Consider the following 6,257-nt stretch of genomic DNA (forward strand, 5'->3'; position numbering starts at 1 on the left):
AGTAGAAGAGGTGAAAATGGAAAAGATTGTGCTAAGGAGTGAAGGGAAAAGAGAGTGAGGGGAATGAGAGTGAGGGAAGTGAGTAAAATAAGACAGGGATGGGGAGGAGAGGTGGAGAGTAAAAGGAGAGACAGAGGTGGCTGGGTGGATGAGAGAAAGGGGAGTCAGTAAGAGGGGGGACAAGAGTTGGTGCAGTGAGAAGGAGGATAATTTAGTAAAGGGAGACACAGAAGGGTAAAGGGATGACAGGTGTGTGAGTAAAAGGAGAGGGTACGTTTCTTACCTAGCAAGAGACACACATAAGTCTGCTCTCTCTTCATCTTCAGCAACAAAATCAGCTCAGATACAGCTACACATCAGAATTATCCTACTACAATTATGACATCACAATCACCATCCTAGCCACTCCCCACATCTATGACATCACTGCCATTATCCTGGCAACTCCTCTCACACACTGTTACTAACAGAACACATTACACATAAAGTAATACATAAACACACAGTGGTCTGGGTTGTAATCTAATCCAACAGCCCCCTATGCTTTTCAAATGATTTATCTGAGATCTTTAGATATTTAGCTCATTCCAATTAATTTGTAAACCCCATGATAACACAGTTACTAATGCTTTTCTAAAACAATCAGCCCATTTAAACACCCTTATACCTTCTTGTTGGATTTTCTTCCTAGTCAGGATGCAGTAATTTATGGATTCCCTTGCTGGCCAGGATGCAGTCATTTTTGGATTCCCTTGCTGGCCAGGATGCACTAATTGTACCTCAGCCGTATTAGCCCCCGAATCAAAATTTTAAAACAAACTTCAATAAGTTGATTAGATCTTTGTTAGATCAGATTTGATCAATTTTGTTTTCTTTAGATCTAGCAACCAAGGATCGGTATGAACAATTATTTGGGGGGGGGGCTAACCCATCATCAGCCCCCCTTAACAAAAAATTGGACAAAAATGTATTTAATTTGATAGATATTTGTTAGATCAGGTATGATAAGCTATTTGTTTTGTTAGATCTAGCATAATTACAGAGATATTAGGTATTCAATTAGGGGGGCTGGCCCCCCAAATCAAAATCTTAGACAAAAAATAATTCAGGCTAATTGATATTTGTTAGATCAGGTTTGATCAGTCAGGTATTTTGTTAATATAACAATATATAATTACAGAGATATTTGGTATTAAATTGGGGCGGTGCAAAAAAAAAAAAAAAAAAACAACTTGCAAAAGGTGATATTGATAATCATATCATGGGAGCTTCCACATATTCAGTATGCGGTGTTGGTCACATAATAAAAATTGGACCAAAAGTGATATAATTTAATAGATATTTGTCAGATCAGGTATGATCAGTCCAGTGCTTTGTTAGACCCAATATAATTACAGAGATAATAGGCATTACATTGGGGGACTAGCCCTCCACTTAAAATATTCAGGCAAAAAATCTTTAAAGGGACACTGACCCCAAATTTTTTCTTTCATGATTCAGATAGAGCATGCAATTTTAAGCAACTTTCTAATTTACTCCTATTATCAATTTTTATTCGTTCTCTTGCTATCTTTATTTGAAAAAGAAGGCATCTAAGCTTTTTCTTTGGGATCAGAACTCTAGACAGCACTTTTTTTTTGTGGATGAATTTATCCACCAATCAGCAAGGACAACCCAGGTTGTTCACCAAAAATGGGCCGGCATCTAAACTTACATTCTTGCATTTCAAATAAAGATACCAAGAGAATGAAGAAAATTTGATAATAGGAGTAAATTAGAAAGTTGCTTAAAATGTCATGCTCTGTCTGAATCCCTTTAAGGGATAACCCCCATAATTACATATTTTTTTCACATAGGTGGTGAGAGTCCATGAGCTTGTTAATGATGGGATAAACATTCCTACCAGGAGGAGGCAAAGTTTCCCAAACCTCAAATGCCTATAAATACACCTCCCACCTCACTCATACCTCAGTTTTACAAACTTTGCCTCCTTAGAAGGTGGTGAAGCATGATGTGTTTGATTTCTTCTGTGATAGGCGTTTCTAAGCATATTGAAGCCCAGTTCCTCTCTAAGTACAGTGTCTGAGGGATGTGAAGGGGGTATTGCCTGATGATACCATATTTTCACCTATGGGAAAATCTATTCATAAGGCTCTCTGGTACCACTGGAGGGTAAAATACTATGTAATAAGAGTTATTAGTATGTCTGGTTGGTAAATAAACCTAGGGTATTGTTGTGATCCCAGGTTCTCCAACTGGTGTATTAATACATTTATAAGTAGTAATACAAGGACAATCACAAATTTTGGATACACATCAAGTATAATAATAAAATAAGATGTTAATACTCAACAGACTAAAGTGGTTATGGTATATTGTGATATACCATGTACTTAATATTAAGATCATTCACATGATGTATGGAATATAATAAAGGTTATCAGGAACTTAGTAACTTTATCTGATATTATTTAAGTTATATCACTATTGAGTAAGGTTTTTACACTAAGTAACTGATATTCTGCAGATAGAACCAATCCACATATATTAATATAAGTCTGTATATTATATCATCAGTATTGTGTATTGTGGTATACCCTGTACTTAATAATGAGATCATTCACATAATGTGTAGAATATAGTCTAATTGGTAGAAACTTAGTAACTTTATCACAAATTGTTAAGGTTGTTTCACCACTAAGTAAAGTTTTGCCACTAAGTTAGTAAAATTCTAAAACTAGAGCTGCGTCACACATACTGATAAGAGTCGGTATATTATACCACCAATATTGAGGGATAGCAGTTGGTTAAATCTTTTGACCGTATTAAATCAGTACCGGTTATACTTGTATAAATTTGTTATTCCCCCATTTTTTATAGCTTTAATGATATAACGGTTCCCTGAACTAATGTCAGCTATATTAGCCCAAGTATTACGAAATAAGAGGATTGTATCAATTACTCCAGCTAAATATCTTAGCTACATAGTATTTTACCCTCCAGTGGTACCCGTATCACTGCAACCTTTGTCACGAATTTAAGTTACTACAGTTCCTGTAATTTTAAATGTATTGTCCTACCATTCTTTTTAAAGTCCCAATAAAAGTTATATTTTAATTTCCTAGTTTATCCACCACTCAATACTCAGTCGACACCATTAATAAAGGGAATCTGAGTGCTACCTATATGTACTGTTTTTAGAGGTAATACCTCTTTTTTGGTTTCAAGTCAGAGAGTGTACATAGCACCATATAATTATATTATTTAGTTATCCGCTGAGAGGGAAATATTTAATTCCCTCCTAGTTGTGGCTATTAATAATTATATTCCCTTTTTTACTTTTCAGTAGTGCCTTTGGGCCCACCTTTCCGTTGCTATATGTGGATGAATGTCTTTTTTTTTTTTGCTTTAAGATACTCTCAGCTATGGAAGGCACTTTTTTAACAGTTATAAATGTGTGTGTATATATATATATATATATATATATATATATATATAGTGCTCTGACAAAATGCAGACGGACATTTGGCAGACAGACGGAGATTTGGCCGATGGACAGAATGCTGAAGCATGTTCCGATTTCAGCCAAGGGCAGATACGCTCCAGAGTGCTCTGTTCTAATCAGAGCCTCGGGCCCAGCAACTGCCTCTGGGAACCTTACCATGGGTCACAGCCTGCACGTCTTGTAATTCTCTGTCTGGGAAATTATCTATCTATCGAATCTATCTATTTATCTATCTATCAAATCTATCGAGTCTATCAAATGTATCTATTGCATCTATTTATCTATCTATCTAATCTATGTATCTATCTATCAAATATATCTATCTATCTATCTATCTATTTCGTGGCCGGACTGTTATCTGACAAAATGTCTGTCGGCCAAATGTCCGTCTGCCAAATGTCCGTCGGCTAAAAGTCCGGCCACGTATATATATATATATTTGCCATGAGACCGATTGTTTATTTCTCCTTAAGCATCATAAATGCAGCATGAGTTTGTGAAACTTTGCTTAACAGTATTTGGGGACTAGTTAAACGATGTTTATAACAATTTATAAAACAAAAAGGTCAGATATAAAAATAAAAACTGATTGACCACATCTAATTAACAAATATAACTATATATTTGTTGTACTATTTTTGTTATGGGGGAACTGACGCCCTATAATTAATATACAAAAGTTCCCAAGATATACTGTAATAACACCTTTTGCATTTTAGATCTTATGTAACAAACATCTGATTTAACCTAATCTATCAAAGGTCACTTGGCATAAATTATTGTTTTGTCTGAAATTTTGATTTGGGGAGCTTATTTGTCTTAGATGGGTTGGCACCTCATAATCAATACATAGAGGCTCTTACAATATGATCAATGCCAGTTTTAGGTGTAATAAACACTTAATATAAACAGATCTAAATAATATCTATTACCCTATTTATCGTCTGAAATCTTTAAGTGGGGGCTAACCTCCTAATTTAATACCTATTTCTCTTGTAAGATGTATCGAGTCCACGGATTCATCCTTACTTGTGGGATATTCTCCTCCCCTACAGGAAGTGGCAGAGAGAGCACCAACAGCAGAGCTGTCTATATAGCTCCCCCCTTAGCTCCACCCCCAAGTCATTCTCTCTGCCTGCTTAACTGCTAGGAAGGGCAAGAGGAGTGTGGTGACAAAAATGTTAGTTTTTTATTTTCTCAAGCAAAAGTTTGTTATTTTAAATGGTACCGGTGTGTACTATTTACTCTCTGGCAGAAAAGGGATGAAGATTTCTGCAAGGAGGATGATGATCTTAGCCCTTTGTAACTAAGATCCACTGCTGTTCTCACAGGGGCTGAAGAGTACAGGAAAACTTCAGTTGGGGGAACGGTGCATATGAGGTATGTTCAGTCTATATTTTTCTAGACAGACTGTGTTAATTCTAGAAAAGGCTGGCATTATTCCCATGAGGGAAGGGTAAGCTGTATTCAGACTCTTTGATAGGAATTTCAGCTTGCTGGAAGGGCTCATTAGTTACTGGTGACACTGTTAAAAATAAAAAACGTTTTTGTTTATTCAGTGAATGATGCAATTATAACGTTTTTTGAAGGGACTAAAGGGGTCATTGTGGCTTGTTTTGTTTTTTTTTAACCCATATGGTTAATTTAGAGACACTCTGGTGTTTGTTTGATAGGCCTCAAAACATTGAGTGAGGTGGGAGGGGCCTATTTTCGCGCCTCAGTTGCGCAGTTTCTTTTCCTCAGAGACATCTAACTGCTTCTCCTGAGGTTCCTGCTGTGTTTGAGGGCTGTAAAAGAAGTTTTTTTCCCCACAAATCGTTCTGAAGGGCAGGTAGGAGCAGCCAATAGAATGCGAGCTCAATCTGATTGGCTGATTGGATCAGCCAATCGGATTGAACTTGATTCTGATTGGCTGATTCCATCAGCCAATCAGAATATTCCTACCTTAATTCCGATTGGCTGATAGGATTCTATCAGCCAATCGGAATTCGAGGGACGCCATCTTGGATGACGTCATTTAAAGGAACCGTCATTCGGCGAGTAGGCGTCGGTTGAAGAGGTTGGATCCGCGTCGGTTGGAAAGAAGATGGCTCCGCTCCGCTCCAGAAGAAAGAAGATTGAAGATGCGGCTTGATAGAAGACTTCATCCCGATGATGGACTTCCGACTTCAGCCCGATGATGGATTTCTTCAGCCGCCGCTTGGATCCAGACTTCAGCCCGAGGATGGACGTCACTCTTCAGCCCCCCGCTTGGGCTTGGATCAACACTTCCGAGGCTTGGATCAAGACTTCCGAGGACGGATCGGTGAACCTGGTATGGTGAAGATAAGGTAGGAAGATCTTCAGGAGCTTAGTGTTAGGTTTATTTAAGGGGGTTTGGGTTAGATTAGGGGTATGTGGGTGGTGGGTTGTAATGTTGGGGTTGGGTATTGTATGGTTTTTTTTACAGGCAAAAGAGCTGAATTCTTTGGGGCATGCCCCACAAAAGGTCTCTTTTTAAGGGCTGGCAAGGTAAAAGAGCTTTGAACTTTTGTAATTTAGAATAGGGTAGGGCATTTTTTTATTTTGGGGGTCTTTGTTATTTTATTAGGGGGCTTAGAGTAGGTGTAATTAGTTTAAAATTGTTGTAATTTTTTTCTAATGTTTGTAAATATTTTTTTATTTTTTGTAACTTAGTTCTTTTTTATTTTTTGTACTTTAGTTAGTTTATTTAATTGTATTTATTTGTAGGAATTGTAATTTATTTATTGAT

This window comes from Bombina bombina, chromosome 3, assembly GCF_027579735.1.
Source record: "Bombina bombina isolate aBomBom1 chromosome 3, aBomBom1.pri, whole genome shotgun sequence".
Lineage (NCBI taxonomy): Eukaryota > Metazoa > Chordata > Amphibia > Anura > Bombinatoridae > Bombina > Bombina bombina.